Source organism: Trachypithecus francoisi, unplaced genomic scaffold, assembly GCF_009764315.1.
Source record: "Trachypithecus francoisi isolate TF-2019V2 unplaced genomic scaffold, Tfra_2.0 Lachesis_group3, whole genome shotgun sequence".
Classification (NCBI taxonomy): domain Eukaryota; kingdom Metazoa; phylum Chordata; class Mammalia; order Primates; family Cercopithecidae; genus Trachypithecus; species Trachypithecus francoisi.
The window spans coordinates 38,247,811-38,265,037 of NW_022681468.1; the positions used below are offsets into that span (position 1 = coordinate 38,247,811).

Here is a 17,227-nt window from a genome sequence, read left to right on the forward strand (position 1 = left end):
CTAACAAACAGAAAGGATACCCACACAAAAACCCCATCAGTACATCACCATCATCAAAGACCAAGGTACATAAAACCACAAAGATGGGGGAAAAGCAGTGCAGAAAAGCTCGATATTAAAAAAATCAGAGTGCATCTCCCCCTCCAAAGGAATGCAGCTCATTGCTAGCAACGGAATCAAGCTGGACAGAGAAACAACTTTGACGAGTTGAGAGAAGAAGGCTTCAGTTGATCAAACTTCTCACAGCTAAACGAGGAACTACGTACTCAGCGCAAAGAAATTAAAAACCTTGAAAAAAAGAATGGAAGAATGGATAACTAGAATAACCAATGCAGAGAAGCCCATAAACGAACTGATAGAGATGAAAACCATGACACGAGAACTACGTGACAAATGCACAAGATTCAGCACTGACTCAATCAACTGGAAGAAAGAGTATCAGTGATTGAAGATCAAATGAATGAAAGGAAAAGAGAAGAGAAGTATAGAGAAAAAAGAGTAAAAAGAAATGAACAAAGCCTCCAAGAAATATGGGATTATGTCAAAAGACAAAATCTACGTCTGATCGGTGTGCCTGAAAGTGACAGGGAGAATGGAACCAAGTTGGAAACCACTCTGCAGGGTATTATCCAGGAGCACTTCCCCAACCTAACAAGGCAGGTCAATATTCCAATTCAGGAAATACAGATAATGCCACAAAGATACTCCTCGAGAAGAGCAACTCCAAGACATATAATTGTCAGACTCACCAAAGCTGAAATGAAGGAAAAAATGTTAATTAAGGGCAGCTAGAGAGAAACATCGGGTTACCCACAAAGGGAAGCCCATGAGACTAAGAGCAGATCTCTCAGCAGAAACTCTACAAGCCAGGAAAGTGGGGGCCAATATTCAACATTCTTAAAGATTTTTCGACCCAGAATTTCATATGCAACCAAACTAAGTTTCATTAGTGAAGAAGAAATAAAATCCTTACAGAGAAGCAAATGCTGAGAGATTTTGTCACCACTAGGCCTGCCCTACAAGAGATCCTGAAGGAAGCACTAAACATGAAAAGGAAAAACTGGTACCAGTCATTGCAAAAACATGCCAAAATATAAAGACCATCGAAGCTAGGAAGAAACTGCATCAACTAACGAGCAAAATAATCAGCTAATATCATAATGACAGGATCAAATTCACACATAACAATATTACCCTTAAATGTAAATGGACTAAATGCTCCAATTAAAAGACACAGACTGGCAAATTTGATAAAGAGCCTAGAGCCATCAGTTTGCTGTATTCAGGAGACCCATCTCACATGCAGAGACACACACAGGCTCAAAATAAATGGATGGAGGAAGATCTACCAAAACAATGGAAAACAAAAAAAGGCAGGGGTTGCAATCCTAGTCTCTGAAAAAACAGACTTTAAATCAACAAAGATCAAAAGAGACAAAGAAGGCCATTACATAATGGTAAAGGGATCAATTCAACAAGAAGAGCTAACTATCCTAAATATATATGCACGCAATACAGGAGCACCCAGATTCATAAAGCAAGTCCTTACAGACTTACAAAGAGACTTACACTCCCATACAATAATAATGGGAGACTTCAACACCCCACTCTCAACATTAGACAGATCAATGAGACAGAAAGTTAACAAGGATATGCAGGAATTGAACTCAACTCTACACCAAGCAGACTTAACAGACATCTACAGAACTCTCCACCCCAAATCAACAGAATACACATTCTTCTCAGCACCATATCGCACTTAGTCTAAAATTGACCACATAGTTGGAAGTAAAGCACTCCTCAGCAAATATACAAGAACAGAAATTATAACAAACTGTCTCTCAGACCACAGTGCAATCAAACTAGAACTCAGGACTAAGGAACCCAATCAAAACTGCTCAACTACATGGAAAATGAATTTGTTCCTGAATGACTACTGGGTACATAATGAAATGAAGGCAGAAATAAAGATGTTCTTTGAAACCAATCAGAACAAAGATACAACATACCAGAATCTCTGGGACACATTTAAAGCAGTGTGTAGAGGGAAATTTATAGCACTAAATGCCCACAAGAGAAAGCAGAAAGATCTAAAATTGACATCCTAACATCACCATTAAAAGAACTATTTAGAAGCAAGACCAAATACATTCAAAAGCTAGCAGAAGGCAAGAAATAACTAAGAGCAAAACTGAAGGAGATAAAGACACAAAAAAACCCTTCAAAAACTCAATGAATCCAGGAGCTTGTTTTTTGGGAAGATCAACAAAATTGATAGACTGCTAGCAAGACTAATAAAGAAGAAAAGAGAGAAGAATCAAATAGACACAGTAAAAAATGATAAAGGGGGGCGGAGCAAGATGGCCAAATAGGAACAGCTCCAGTCTCCAACTCCCAGCACGAGCGACACAGAAGACTGGTGATTTCTGCATTTTCAACTGAGGTACTGGGGTCATCTCTCTAGGGAGTGCCGGACAATCGGTGCTGGTCAGCTGCTGCAGCCTGACCAGCGTGAGCTGAAGCAGGGCGAGGCATCCCCTCACCTGGAAGCGCAAGGGGGAAGGGAATCCCTTTTCCTAGTCAGGGGAACTGAGACACACAACACCAGGAAAATCGGGTAACTCCCACCCCAATACTGCGCTTTAAGGAAACAGGCACACCAGGAGAATATATCCCACACCTGGCCGGGAGGGTCCCACGCCCACAGAGCCTCCCTCACTGCTAACACAGCCGTCTGCGGCGATCTATCCTCAAGGCAGCAGCGAGGCTGGGGGAGGGGCGCCCGCCATTGCTGAGGCTTAAGTAGGTAAACAAAGCCGATGGGAAGCTCGAACTGGGTGGAGCTCACAGCAGCTCAAGGAAGCCTGCCTGTCTCTGTAGACTCTACCTCTGCGGACAGCGCACAGCTGCAGTTCAATAGGGGAAAGAGCGGGGGCCGGTGCAGACGCGAAGGACTCTGTCTGACAGCTTTGGGGAGAGCCGTGGATCTCCTAACGCGGAGGTTGAGATCTGAGAACGGACAGACTGCCTGCTCAGGTGGGTCCCTGACCCCTGAGTAGCCTACCTGGGAGACATCCCCCACTAGGGGCAGTCTGACACCCCACACCTCACAGGGTGGAGTCACCCCTGAGAGGAAATTTCCAAAGAAAGAATCAGACAGGTACACTCGCTGTTCAGCAATATTCTATCTTCGGCAACCTCTGCTGCTGATACCCAGGCAAACAGGGTCTGGAGTGGACCTCAAGCAATCTCCAACAGACCAACAGACAGTCCTTCTGACTGTCAGACGGAAAACTATCAAACAGGAAGGACACCTATACCAAAACCCCATCAGTACGTCACCATCATCAAAGACCAGAGACAGATAAAACCACAAAGATGGGGAAGAAGCAAGGCAGAAAAGCTGGAAATTCAAAAAATAAGAGCGCATCTCCCCCTGCAAAGGAGCGCAGCCCATCGCCAGCAACGGATCAAAGCTGGTCAGAGAATGACTTTGACGAGATGAGAGAAGAAGGCTTCAGTCCATCAAACCTCTCAGAGCTAAAGGAGGAATTACGTACCCAGCGCAAAGAAACTGAAAATCTTGAAAAAAAAGTGGAAGAATTGACAGCTAGACTAATTAATGCAGAGAAGGTCATAAACGAAATGACAGAGATGAAAACCATGACACGAGAAATACGTGACAAATCCACAAGCTTCAGTAACCGACTCGATCAACTGGAAGAAAGAGTATCAGCGATTGAGGATCAAATGAATGAAATGAAGCGAGAAGAGAAAACCAAAAGAAAAAAGAAGAAAAAGAAATGAACAAAGCCTGCAAGAAGTATGGGATTATGTAAAAAGACCAAATCTACGTCTGATTGGGGTGCCTGAAAGTGAGGGGGAAAATGGAAGCAAGTTGGAAAACACTCTTCAGGATATCATCCAGGAGAACTTCCCCAACCTAGTAGGGCAGGCCAACATTCAAATTCAGGAAATACAGAGAACGCCACAAAGATACTCCTCCAGAAGAGCAACTCCAAGACACATAATTGCCAGATTCACCAAAGTTGAAATGAAGGAAAAAATCTTAAGGGCAGCCAGAGAGAAAGGTCGGGTTACCCACAAAGGGAGGCCCATCAGAATAACAGCAGACCTCTCGGCAGAAACTCTACAAGCCAGAAGAGAGTGGGGGCCAATATTCAACGTTCTTAAAGAAAAGAATTTTCAACCCAGAATTTCATATCCAGCCAAACTAAGCTTCATCAGTGAAGGAGAAATAAAATCCTTTACAGATAAGCAAATGCTTAGAGATTTTGTCACCACCAGGCCTGCCTTACAAGAGACCCTGAAGGAAGCCCTAAACATGGAAAGGAACAAGCGGTACCAGCCATTGCAAAAACATGCCAAAATGGAAAGACCATCGAGGCTAGGAAGAAACTGCATCAACTAACGAGCAAAATAACCAGTTAATATCATAATGACAGGATCAAGTTCACACATAACAATATTAACCTTAATGTCAATGGACTAAATGCTCTAATTAAAAGACACAGACTGGCAAACTGGATCAAGAGTCAAGACCCATCAGTCTGCTGTATTCAGGAGACCCATCTCACATGCAGAGACATACATAGGCTCAAAATAAAGGGATGGAGGAAGATCTACCAAGCAAATGGAGAACAAAGAAAAGCAGGGGTTGCAATCCTAGTCTCTGATAAAACAGACTTTAAACCATCAAAGATCAAAAGAGACAAAGAAGGCCATTACATCATGGTAAAGGGATCAATTCAACAGGAAGAGCTAACTCTCCTAAATATATATGCACCCAATACAGGAGCACCCAGATTCATAAAGCAAGTCCTTAGAGACCTACAAAGAGACTTAGACTCCCATACAATAATAATGGGAGACTTCAACACTCCACTGTCAACATTAGACAGATCAACGAGACAGAAAGTTAACAAGGATATCCAGGAATTGAACTCATCTCTGCACCAAGCGGACCTAATAGACATCTATAGAACTCTCCACCCCAAATCAACAGAATATACATTCTTCTCAGCACCACATCGCACTTATTCCAAAATTGACCACATAATTGGAAGTAAAGCACTCCTCAGCAAATGTACAAGAACAGAAATTATAACAAACTGTCTCTCAGACCACAGTGCAATCAAACTAGAACTCAGGACTAAGAAACTCAATCAAAAACGCTCAACTACATGGAAACTGAACAACCTGCTCCTGAATGACTACTGGGTACACAACGAAATGAAAGCAGAAATAAAGATGTTCTTTGAAACCAATGAGAACAAAGATACAACATACCAGAATCTCTGGGACACATTTAAAGCAGTGTGTAGAGGGAAATTTATAGCACTAAATGCCCACAAGAGAAAGCAGGAGAGATCTAAAATTGACACTCTAACATCACAATTAAAAGAACTAGAGAGGCAAGAGCAAACACATTCAAAAGCTAGCAGAAGGCAAGAAATAACTAAGATCAGAGCAGAACTGAAGGAGATAGAGACACAAAAAACCCTCCAAAAAATCAATTAATCCAGGAGTTGGTTTTTTGAAAACATCAACAAAATTGACAGACCGCTAGCTAGACTAATAAAGAAGAAAAGAGAGAGGAATCAAATAGACGCAATAAAAAATGATAAAGGGGATATCACCACCGACCCCACAGAAATACAAACAACCATCAGAGAATACTATAAATGCCTCTACGCAAATCAACTAGAAAATCTAGAAGAAATGGATAATTTCCTGGACACTTACACTCTCCCAAGACTAAACCAGGAAGAAGTTGAATCCCTGAATAGACCAATAGCAGGCTCTGAAATTGAGGCAACAATTAATAGCCTACCCACCAAAAAAAGTCCAGGACCAGATGGATTCACAGCTGAATTCTACCAGAGGTACAAGGAGGAGCTGGTACCATTCCTTCTGAAACTATTTCAATCAATAGAAAAAGAGGGAATCCTCCCTAACTCATTTTATGAGGCCAACATCATCCTGATACCAAAGCCTGGCAGAGACACAAGAAAAAAAGAGAATTTTAGACCAATATCCCTGATGAACATCGATGCAAAAATCCTCAATAAAATACTGGCAAACCGGATTCAGCAGCACATCAAAAAGCTTATCCACCATGATCAAGTGGGCTTCATCCCTGGGATGCAAGGCTGGTTCAACATTCGCAAATCAATAAACGTAATCCAGCATATAAACAGAACCAAAGACAAGAACCACATGATTATCTCAATAGATGCAGAAAAGGCTTCTGACAAAATTCAACAGCCCTTTATGCTAAAAACGCTCAATAAATTCGGTATTGATGGAACGTACCTCAAAATAAGAAGAGCTATTTATGACAAACCCACAGCTAATATCATACTGAATGGGCAAAAACTGGAAAAATTCCCTTTGAAAACTGGCACAAGACAGGGATGCCCTCTCTCACCACTCCTATTCAACATAGTGTTGGAAGTTCTGGCTAGGGCAATCAGGCAAGAGAAAGAAATCAAGGGTATCCAGTTAGGAAAAGAAGAAGTCAAATTGTCCTGTTTGCAGATGACATGATTGTATATTAGAAAACCCCATCGTCTCAGCCCAAAATCTCCTTAAGCTGATAAGCAACTTCAGCAAAGTCTCAGGATACAAAATTAATGTGCAAAAATCACGAGCATTCTTATACACCAGTAACAGACAAGCAGAGAGCCAAATCAGGAATGAACTTCCATTCACAATTGCTTCAAAGAGAATCAAATACCTAGGAATCCAGCTTACAAGGGATGTAAAGGACCTCTTCAAGGAGAACTACAAACCACTGCTCAGTGAAATCAAAGAGGACACAAACAAATGGAAGAACATACCATGCTCATGGATAGGAAGAATCAATATCGTGAAAATGGCCATACTGCCCAAGGTTATTTACAGATTCAATGCCATCCCCATCAAGCTACCAATGACTTTCTTCACAGAATTGGAAAAAACGGCTTTAAAGTTCATATGGAACCAAAAAAGAGCCCGCATTGCCAAGACAATCCTAAGTCAAAAGGACAAAGCTGGAGGCGTCACGCTACCTGACTTCAAACTATACTACAAGGCTACAGTAACCAAAACAGCATGGTACTGGTACCACAACAGAGATATAGACCAATGGAACAGAACAGAGTCCTCAGAAATAATACCACACATCTACAGCCATCTGATCTTTGACAAACCTGAGAGAAACAAGAAATGGGGAAAGGATTCCCTATTTAATAAATGGTGCTGGGAAAATTGGCTAGCCATAAGTAGAAAGCTGAAACTGGATCCTTTCCTTACCCCTTATACAAAAATTAATTCAAGATGGATTAGAGACTTAAATGTTAGACCTAATACCATAAAAACCCTAGAAGAAAATCTAGGTAGTACCATTCAGGACATAGGCATGGGCAAGGTCTTCATGTCTAAAACACCAAAAGCAACGGCAGCAAAAGCCAAAATTGACACATGGGATCTAATTAAACTAAAGAGCTTTTGCACAGCAAAAGAAACTACCATCAGAGTGAACAGGCAACCTACAGAATGGGAGAAAATTTTTGCAACCTACTCATCTGACAAAGGGCTAATATCCAGAATCTACAAAGAACTCAAACAAATATACAAGAAAAAAGCAAACAACCCCATCAAAAAGTGGGGAAAGGATATGAACAGACATTTCTCAAAAGAAGACATCCATACAGCCAACAGACACATGAAAAAATGCTCATCATCACTCGCCATCAGAGAAATGCAAATCAAAACCACAATGAGATACCATCTCACACCAGTTAGAATGGCAATCATTAAGAAGTCAGGAAACAACAGGTGTTGGAGAGGATGTGGAGAAATAGGAACACTTTTACACTGTTGGTGGGATTGTAAACTAGTTCAACCATTGTAGAAAACAGTATGGCGATTCCTCAAGGATCTAGAACTAGATGTACCATATGACCCAGCCATCCCACTACTGGGTATATACCCAAAGGATTATAAATTACTCTACTACAAAGACACATGCACACGTATGTTTATTGCGGCACTATTCACAATAGCAAAGACTTGGAATCAACCCAAATGTCCATCTGTGACAGACTGGATTAAGAAAATGTGGCACATATACACCATGGAATACTATGCAGCCATCAAAAAGGATGAGTTTGCGTCCTTTGTAGGGACATGGATGCAGCTGGAAACCATCATTCTTAGCAAACTATCACAAGAAGAGAAAACCAAACACCGCATGTTCTCACTCATAGGTGGGAACTGAACAATGAGATCACTTGGACTCGGGAAGGGGAACATCACACATTGGGGCCTATCATGGGGGGGGGAGGGAGGGAATGCATTGGGGAGTTATACATGATATAAACGTCATGCACAGGTACCCTAGAACTTAAAGTATAATAAAAAAAAAAATGATAAAGGCGGTATCATCACCGACCCCACAGAAATACAAACTACCATCAGAGAATACTATAAACACCTCTACTCAAATAAACTAGAAAACCTAGAAGAAATGGATAAATTCCTGGACACATACACTCTTCCAAGACTAAACCAGGAAGAAGTTAATCCCTGAATAGATCAATAGCAGGCTCTGAAATTGAGGCAATAATAACCTATCAACCAAAAAAATTCCAGGACCAGACAGATTAACAGTTGAATTCTATCAGAGGTACAAGGAGGAGCTGTTACCATTCCTTCTGAAACTATTCCAATCAACAGAAAAAGAAGGAAGCCTCCCTAACTCATTTTATGAGGCCAACATCATCCTGATACCAAAGCCTGACAGAGACATAACATAAAAAGAGAATTTTAGACCAATATCTCTGATGAACATCGATGCAAAAATCCTCAATTAAATACTGGCAAACTGAATCCAGCAGCATATCAAAAAGCTTATCCACCATGATTAAGTGGGCTTCATCCCTGGGATGCAAGGCTGGTTCAACATATGCAAATCAATAAATGTAATCCAGCATATAAGCAGAACCAAAGACAAAAACCACATGATTATCCCAATAGATGCAGAAAAGGCCTTTGACAAATCGACAGCCCTTCATGCTAAAAACTCTCAATAAATTTGGTATTGATGGAATGTATCTCAAATTAATAAGAGCTATTTATGACAAACCCACAGCCAATATCATACTGAATGGGCAAAAACTGGAAGCATTCCCTTTGAAAACTGGCACAAGACAGGGATGCCCTCTCTCACCACTCCTATTTAACATAGTGTAGGAAGTTCTGGGCAGGGCAATCAGCCGAGAAAAAGAAATAAAGGGTATTCAATTAGGAAAAGAAGAAGTCAAATTGTCCCTGTTTGCAGATGACATGACTGTATATTTAGAAAACCCCATCGTCTCAGCCCAAAATCTCCTTAAGCTGATAAGCAACTTCAGCAAAGTCTCAGGATACAAAATTAATGTGCAAAAATCACAAGCATTCTTATATACCAATAACAGACAAACAGAGAGCCAAATCATGAATGAACTCCCATGCACAATTGCTTCAAAGAGAATAAAATATCTAGGAATCCAACTTACAAGGGATGTGAAGGACCTCTTCCAGGAGAACTACAAACCACTGCTCAGTGAAATAAAAGAGGACACAAACAAATGGAAGAACATACCATGCTCATGGATAGGAAGAATCAATATCATGAAAATGGCCATACTGCCCAAGGTAATTTATAGATTCAATGTCATTCCCATTAAGCTACCAATCACTTTCTTCACAGCATTGGAAAAAACTGCTTTAAAGTTCATATGGAACCTAAAAAGCCCACATTCCCAAGACAACCCTAAGTCAAAAGAACAAAGCTGGAGGCATCATGCTACCTGACTTCAAACTATACTACGAGGCTACAGTAACCAAAACAGCATGGTACTGGTACCAAAACAGAGATATAGACCAATGGAACATAACAGAGCCCTTAGAAATAATACCACACATCTACAGCTATCTGATCTTTGACATAGCTGACAAAAACAAGAAATGGGGAAAGGAATCCCTATTTAATAAATCGTGTTGGGAAAACTGGCTAGTCATAAGTAGAAAGCTGAAACTGGATCCTTTCCTTATGCCTTATAGGAAAATTAATTCAAGATGGATTAGAGACTTAAATGTTAGACCTAAAATCATAAAAACCCTAGAAGAAAACCCAGGTAATACCATTCAGGACATAGGCATGGGCAAGGACTTCATGTCTAAAACACCAAAAGCAATGGCAACAAAAGCCAAAATTGACAAATGGGATCCAATTAAACTAAAGAGCTTCTGCACAGCAAAAGAAACTACCATCAGAGTGAACAGGCAACCTACAGAATGGGAGAATATTTTCGCAATCTACTCATCTGACAAAGGGCTAATATTCAGAACCTACAGAGAACTCAAACAAATTTACAAGAAAAAAAACAAACAACTCTATCAAAAAGTGGGCAAAGGATATGAACAGACACTTCTCAAAAGAAGACATTTATGCAGCCAACAGACACATGAAAAAATGCTCATCATCACTCGCCCTCAGAGAAATGCAAATCAAAACCACAATGAGATACCATCTCACACCAGTTAGAACAGCAACCATCAAAAAGTCAGGAAACAACAGGTGCTGGAGAGGATGTGGAGTAATAGGAACACTTTTACACTGTTGGTGGGACTGTAAACTGATTCATCCATTGTGGAAAACAGTGTGGCGATTCCTCAAGGATCTAGAACCAGAAATACCATTTGACCCACCCATCCTATTACTGGGGATATACCCAAAGGATTTTAAATCATGCTGCTATAAAGACACATGCACACGTATGTTTATTGCGGCACTATTCACAATAGCAAAGACTTGGAATCAACCCAAATGTCCATCAGTGACAGACTGGATTAAGAAAATGTGGCACATATACACCATGGAATACTATGCAGCCATAAAAAAGGATGAGTTTGTGTCCTTTGTAGGGACATGGATGCAGCTGGAAACCATTATTCTCAGCAAACTATCGCAAGAACAGAAAACCAAACACCACATGTTCTCACTCATAGGGGGGATCTGAACAAGAGATAGATCTCTTGGACACAGGAAGGGGAACATCACACATTGGGGCCTATTGTGGGGAAGGGGTGGGGGGAGGGATAGCGTTAGGAGATACACCTAATGCAAATGACGAGTTAATGGGTGCAGCACACCAACATGGCACATGTATACATATGTAACAAAGCTGCACGTTGTGCACATGTACCCTAGAACTTAAATTTAAAAAAAAAAAAAAACCCTGCCATATAGGAATAACTACATGAGTTAATCCAGGCCAAGTTTACAGAATAGTACTTGGGTACAGTTCTCCCTGGGCATCCTCGAGGGACTGGTTTCAGAATACCTTCCCTCCCCCTGCAGATGACAAAATACACTGATGCTCATGTTCCTTATATAAAAAGACACAGTATTTGTGGGTGACCCACGAACATCCTCCCATATACTCTAAATCATTGGTTCCCAAACTTTTTGGCACCAGGAACTGGTTTCACAGAAGACAATTTTTCCACGGATTGGAGGGCTGGGGGGATGGTTCTGTGATGATTCAAATGCATTACATTTATTGTGCACTTTATTTCTATTATTATTACATTGTAATATATAATGCAGTAATTATACATGTCATCACAATGTACCCTGAGCTTTTTTTCCTGCAACTAGACAGTCCCATCTGGGGGTGATGGGAGACAGTGGCAGATCACCAGGCATTCGATTCTCATAAGGCGCACACAACGTAGGTCCCTCACATGTGCAGTTAACAATAGGGTTTGTGCTTCTGTGAGAATCTAACGCTTCCACTGATCTCACAAAAGGTGGAGCTCAGGCGGTAATGGGAGTAGCTGTAAATACAGATGAAGCTTTGCTCACATGTCTGCCCCTCACGTCCTGCTGTGTGACCTGGTTCCTAAACGGCCATGGACCACTACCGTTCAATGGCCCAGGAGTTGGGGAACCCTGCTTTAAATCATCTCTAGATTACTTATGATACCTAATACAATATGAATGTTATATAAATAGCTGTTATATGGTATTTATTTGTATTACTTTTATTGTCTTTCTCTAAATATTTTTGATCTGCAGTTGGTTGAATTCATACATTTGGAGCCCACAGATGTGGAAGAACCCACAGATGTGGATGACTGACAGTATACAGTATGCATGTAAATAAGTGTTAGGTACTATTATTTGCCTTTAGCCAAAATTGAAGATAGAAGACATTCTGATTCATGTTATCATATAATCTATGACTTAAAGACCAAAATAATTTTGGAAAATAAATGTAGCTGTTGTTTTAAAATATGGTCAAAATTGATTCCTAAAAGGCTTTGATTAGAAACTCCCCTCCCTAACACTGGTAAATACAGTCATCCTTACTGCAGTTAAATGGGTATCTTTTTACCTCACCATTCTTTTTTCTAGTATTTTGGTAAATGTGGCCATCATACTTTTGAGAAGAGTCTTTGCTTCCACTTTATTCAGGAAGAAAAGAGAATTAGAATCTATTGAGCATTTCTAATAAGCATTGTGTTAGGCATTTTTACATATATTGTTTCAGCACTATACCTGAGGTTCAGAAAAGTTAACTTGCTCCAGGCTATGAACAGTTAATAAACAGAAAACAGTCTGCTACTTAGAACAATGTCATCCCAGAGCCCAGACTTTTTTTTTTTTTTTAACTATGTGACACTTCTCTGCAAATCCATACTTTTCTTAGAATTAAGTTTTCATATATAAATGCTGTTGTAAAGACAAGATTCTTCTTCAGATTTTATACTATGAAAAGCTAATTATCACTAGAGATATTGACCGTAATATATTCCTGATTTTAAAGAACTTTCACATAGGTTGGCTGCTGGAATAGAATCAGTGTGTACTATTATGCCTTACATAATTCTTAAAGAGAAAGGAGTTTACAAAGAAGTAAATTAGGAAAACTTTCAAGAGCTTTAACATTCTGACATGAACCACTGGTAATTAGTATATTAATTAGAAGCCTTTATTTAGAAATATGCCAATTCTCTTATTTGCAGTTTTATTTAGTAGTCATATTTTTAATGAACACTAGTAAAATTCCATTGTAATTCTTTCTTTTTTTTTTTTATCTTTCAAAAGGTTTTATTTTATGTGCAAATAATGAACAGATGTTGTACCATAAATTCTACTTTCCAAAAACAGGAGCTTTTTAAAAGAAAACCACATAATAACTTTTAAAAGGCACTGGGATTCCTCTGCTTCTAGATCATTGCTAGGCTAGAAAAATAAAGTTTGTTCTACCAGTAATCACAAGTTAGAACTGAGTATTCTCCCCAGCACTTTGGGAGGCCAAGACGGGCGGATCACGAGGTCAGGAGATCGAGACCATCCTGGCTAACACGGTGAAACCCAGTCTCTACTAAAAACACAAAAAAATTAGCCAGGTGTGGTGGTGGGCGCCTGTAGTCCCAGCTACTCGGGAGGCTGAGGCAGGAGAATGGTGTGAACCCGGGAGGCGGAGCTTGCAGTGAGCTGAGATCGCACCACTGCACTCCAACCTGGGCAACAGAGCAAGACTCTATCTCAAAAAAAAAAAAAAAAAGAACTGAGTATTCTCCAAAGTGTAAATTCTAGAGTGTAGTGCCACTGCAGGCAAAGATTATTCAGTTCTCATCCCCAACATCCACAACTACCTATCAAAAGGGTTAAACCAGGTCAAAGCAATCCAGCATAATTAAGCTTCATCAAACAATGTCATTATGCTCTTCTAAGATGCAAATAAACCAAAACAGGAACTACTAAAATCAAAATAATATTTGACACTGTCATACAAATTGTTAGTTCCTTGTTGTATCCCCTTCTATAACATTAATAAAGGGAATATTTTCCTGTAAATAATATTTTATTTTATACATCACTAGCCATGAATTTTTGCCATTAGTTATTATACAAATGCTGCCTAGTGCCATTATCTGAATGGCATAACCAATTTACGTCCACAATTCACTTCTATAGTTATAAGTAGAATTTTCCTGATTTACATAAGTACATTTATCAGTGAAAATTTAGCACTGAGATGCAATCTAACATCCGTGATATCTGATGTTTTGTAGATAGCAATGTAGGAAAGATATATTTTAATTACTTTTCATTTAAGTGACCTATGTAAAAAAAAAAACTAATAATGAACAGTTTCAAGTCTCCAAAGGGCATCTTCAAATGTACATAAAAGAAATGGTTACAGAGATTTTTAAGAAGCACCTTCCATGTCCACATCCTCTTGTAACTGCTATACCATTTTCTCTTCCAACTGCTTCCCTTTGCCTGCAAGAGGGGCTTGGATAAGATGGATGTTTTGCTTGACTTCTTTGATATCCTGAACTTTCTGTTGCTCTTTATTTTTCTTCAATCTGTTCATTATAAATTTAGCTTGGCATTTCTGCTTGATCTCTTCAACTCCCTTCATTGCATCAATAGTTTTATTCCATAGCGCTCTCTGTATTTGATAGGTTCATTTCTACATTTTTCAAATTCAAATGAATTATCCACTGTAAGCTCTTTACCAGCTGCTTTATGGAATGCTTTGGTTCACCTAACTTTGCGAGGATTGTGCTTCTTTTTAAAGTTTTTATGACATTTAGATGTACAAAATCTGAACATCTTGCAATCATTGTGGATGAACATCATGCTGTGGCCAGGGTAGATGGGCCCCGAACAGAAATAACACTTTTCGATACGCATGTTGAACCTGCGTGGGCCTCCACCAACCCACTGTAATTATTTCATATAATATGGATACAACAAACATTCATTAACAACTTATAGATTATATGACAATTTGACAAATCTTATATAAATTAACCTCCTACGATACACAAAGAGTGCAAAACATAAATAAATGAGATTACAGAGTAATTTTTAAACTACACAAGAAACATTGTGGCTCTCTAAAGATTTATAAAGACTCTTGATATGCTCTAAAATTTTATCTATTTATTAAAATAATACTTCTAAACACTTTCGTCCTTTCACTGAATATTTACTGAGAACTTATTATGCGCTAGGCAGTATTTCATGTGCTAGATAGAAAGCAGTGAACAAAACAAATATAGTAATTGTATTTGTCGATCTTACATTCTACCGGGGGAAATGGGTAGTAAACGAATAAGTTAGAAAATTTCAAATGTTGTAAGTGCTGTAAAGAAAACATTATAATGAGGATGATGTGATATAATGCATGAAAACTACTTTAGATTGGGTGGTGCTATTTAACCTCTGAGAAAGCAATAATTTAAACAGATTACGTTAGTAATTGTATACATGTAAAATAATAAATCTATTCTAAAATATGCAAAAACTGTAATTCAGAAGTTTCTCTAAATTTCAATTTTCAACATTTGATTTTAATTAGTGATATTACATATTTCACTTACGTATACAGTGCACAGACCCTATAAAGCAGTCACACAACGGAAACTACAAAACAACCAGGTAACAACTTTACCATATGATCAAAGCAGCCTCATATATCAATATTAACCTCGAACATTAACAGTCTAAATGTTGCACTTAAAAGTAACAGAGTCGCAAGTTGGATGATAAAACCAGATTCATCCCTCTGCTATCTTCAAGAGACCCATTTCATGCTACACCAACAGGCTTAAAGTAAAGAGCTGGAGAAATACTACGCAAATGGAAAACAAAAAAGAGCAGGGGTTGCTATTCTTACCTCAGATAAAAAAGACTTTAAACCAACAACAGTAAGTATTTTTAACTTATGGTAATATTGTTATTTGCATCAGTGCAATAAGAATCCATTTTCTTTTGCAACAGGACACAATTGGAGAAACTGGTTGTTTTACCAAGGCTTTGAGTAGAAGGTTATGCTTTCCTTTATGGAATCAAGCTTGACTTGCAGAGCCAGTTAAAGCCCCTTGGGAAAACTGGCCTCATACCTTTACTACACAGTCCCTGTACAGGGTTCCTAACCTGTGGTGAGTAAAGAATGTCATTTTCTAATAGACCCAGGAACCCCAAGTTATCTTGGGATCTCAAGAGTGGAATTTACCCAACTCATAGGCATTTGAGGGTAGAAACCCATGGCTGTATATGTGCCACATTTTCTTTTTTTTTTTTTGAGACAGAGTCTCGCTCTGTCGCCCAGGCTGGAGTGCAGTGGCCAGATCTCAGCTCACTGCAAGCTCCGCCTCCCGGGTTCATGCCATTCTCCTGCCTCAGCCTCCCGAGTAGCTGGGACCACAGGCGCCCGCCACCTCGCCCGGCTAGTTTTTTTGTATTTTTTAGTAGAGACGGGGTTTCACCGTGTTAGCCAGGATGGTCTCGATCTCCTGACCTAGTGATCCGCCCGTCTCGGCCTCCCAAAGTGCTGGGATTAAAGGCTTGAGCCACCGCGCCCGGCCAACCTGTGCCACATTTTCTTAATCCAGTCTGTCACAGATGGACATTTGGGTTGATTCCAAGTCTTTGCTATTGTGAATAGTGCCGCAATAAACATACGTGTGCATGTGTCTTTATAGCAGCATGATTTATAATCCTTTGGGTATATACCCAGTAGTGGGAATATTATGCAGCCATAAAAAAGGATGAGTATGCGTCCTTTGTAGGGACATGGACGCAGCTGGAAACCATCATTCTTAGCAAACTATCACAAGAACAGAAAACCAAACACCGCATGTTCTCACTCATAGGTGGGAACTGAACAATGACATCACTTGGACTCGGGAAGGGGAACATCACACATCGGGGCCTATCATGGGGAGGGGGGAGGGGGGAGGGATTGCATTGGGAGTTATACCTGATATAAATGATGAATTGATGGGTGCTGACAAGTTGATGGGTGCAGCACACCAACATGGCACAAGTATACATATGTAACAAACCTGCACGTTATGCACATGTACCCTAGAACTTAAAGTATAAAAAAAAAAAAAACCCATGGCTGGGCTCGGCTTTAAGAAAGTCTTATATGAGATTCCTTAAGGAACAGGGTTCCATCAAACTCAATTTAAAAAACCTACGTGAAAAATAATTATTCTTGCTGTACTTTATGCAAATATTCAAGCCAAGTATAAGATTAAAGTTTATTTTGCAAACAACTCAATCCTATCATGATTTGTTTTTGACAAAAATGAGGACTGCAGAGAGAAAATTTATGTTTCAAAACTTATCATACACTTGCCATTA

At 39.6% G+C, this 17,227-nt stretch overlaps 1 protein-coding gene and 1 pseudogene across 14 annotated transcripts in view; both read right to left on the reverse strand.

Annotated features, from left to right (window-relative positions):
* The window catches only part of GPHN (gephyrin), a 791,686-nt gene that overhangs the window by 459,874 nt on the left and 314,585 nt on the right, over positions 1-17,227 (reverse strand). The window lies entirely within an intron of this gene.
* LOC117069452 lies at positions 14,274-14,823 on the reverse strand (annotated as a pseudogene).